Raw genomic sequence first — 1,877 nt, 5'->3', positions numbered from 1 at the left:
GGCGGCTATCCGCAGTTGGAGGAGCACAGCGATGTAATGGAGCCATGCCTGCAGCATTGTCCCTTGCCACTTGAATGCAGAAGTCTTCGGCAACATCTGTGTCCATGCGGTTCTGGTATACGGCCAGAGCTCGAAATGGATGCTGCTGAGTGGGTGTAGATGGCAACGCCCGAACGATCTGCCATATCCTAGAAAGTGGCTTTCGTGGGTCTAATCTGGAGCAGAAGGATCTCCAGCGTTGTCGGCCAAGCTTCTCTAAATAACGCTGCACAAGTTTCTGAGCTTTGCGAGACGCTCTCAGGTCAGAGACAGCTTTTGTCCGTCTGTACCTCCTTTCAGCGCGACGTCTAACAGCGCGAAGCATCTGATACAAAGCGTCCCCCGGATTCCCTTGAGAGGAGCATGTGGCACTTCGTGATGCATCCTGGTTGCCTGGACAATGCTCAGTTCAAAATCAGTCACGGAATCCAAGCTATTACACGACAATTCAACAGAATACCGAAAGGCCTGCCAGTCAGTATAATGTTGTACCTGTGTTCGTTGTGAACCTTGGTACCAAGTAAACTGAACATATGTGGGCACGTGGTCACTTCCGTAGGAGTCAACATCAGCGCACCACGCGGCTTTGGACACAAGGCGTCTAGATATAAGTGCGAGGTCTAGGCAGCTGCTGTAAGTTGCGCCCTGGAAAAATGTCGGCGAACCATCATTCAGAATGTCCAAATCATGAGTCTGAATAAAGTTCGCGAGACGTCGCCCTCTTGTGGTGTTCACAATGCTTCCCCAGATCTCATGGTGCGCATTGAAGTCACCTACAATGATGTGAGGTCCAGGGCAGCCGTCAATAATCGTGTCCAAGTGGTTATCATCGAATCGTGCACGGGGTGACACATATCCACCTATCACTGAAAATGTGTTGGTCTTACACTGCACCGTGACAGCAACATATTCATTGCTGCTGTGGGCCGGAACTTGGTGCCTAATATAGGTTAAGTCACGGCGAATGCAGACTAACACTTTGCTGGAACTTCCATTCGCATCCGACGAAAATTGTTCATATCCAGATAGACGAAATGACGTGAGAGAGTGTTCGCTATCGGAGAGGAGAGGGGGTAAGCGGCGGAGAGCGCAGCTGGCGCGGCGAGGAGAATGGGGGAGGGGTGGACAACGCCGCCGCCGCCGACGACGACGACGACGACGCCGGAGGGACAAGGCGAGTGAATCAGATGCTCTGCATCTAAAAGACTGCTCCGACAGTGTCGGATTGGCGCAATCGGATGGACGTCGGCTGCGAGCGCGAGGGACACAGATTCGATTCCGACCACGGGAAGCGTTTTTTTTTTTTTCTTGAGGCGCTTCGCGTTTCATCATCATCATCATCATGGTCCTTTGTGGAAACCCATTGTGCAAAGTTGGCTTTCCCGCAGTACATTTTGGTGTTACGACCTACGGCGTAAGTGAGGCTTACAAATCTTCGCTTTAAGAAGGGTGAAAGTAATGAAATCCCTAGACATCAACAGAATCGCGAAGGGGGAGATCCCGAGGAAAGTTTTTTTTTATATATAATACTAAAGGGAGTGCATTGCTTTCTGAAACCCGGGCGGGTTGCTTGTGAACAAAAACGCTTATCCGTGAGCACGGGGCAAGAACAAGACAGGAGGGGAAAATGGGGGAAACGAGGCTTCCTAGCGCGTTCAGATAATGTCACAAGCGCTCGTCCTTAGGGCATGTGCCGCGGGTGAAGAAACTGCGCAGCCGCCACTATCGGCATGTCACTGCGCAGCCACTGAATGAATTGCGGCCGCTATCATTTCGTCTATCAGGTGCCGCTACCCTCTCCTTCGCCGTGGCAGCTACGAAGCTTTGCATTCCGCCTT

This window comes from Haemaphysalis longicornis, unplaced genomic scaffold (assembly GCF_048455015.1).
Source record: "Haemaphysalis longicornis isolate Haplotype H1 unplaced genomic scaffold, Haemaphysalis longicornis Haplotype H1 scaffold_1, whole genome shotgun sequence".
In the NCBI taxonomy this organism is placed as follows: domain Eukaryota; kingdom Metazoa; phylum Arthropoda; class Arachnida; order Ixodida; family Ixodidae; genus Haemaphysalis; species Haemaphysalis longicornis.
This window is presented reverse-complemented; position numbering follows the sequence as displayed.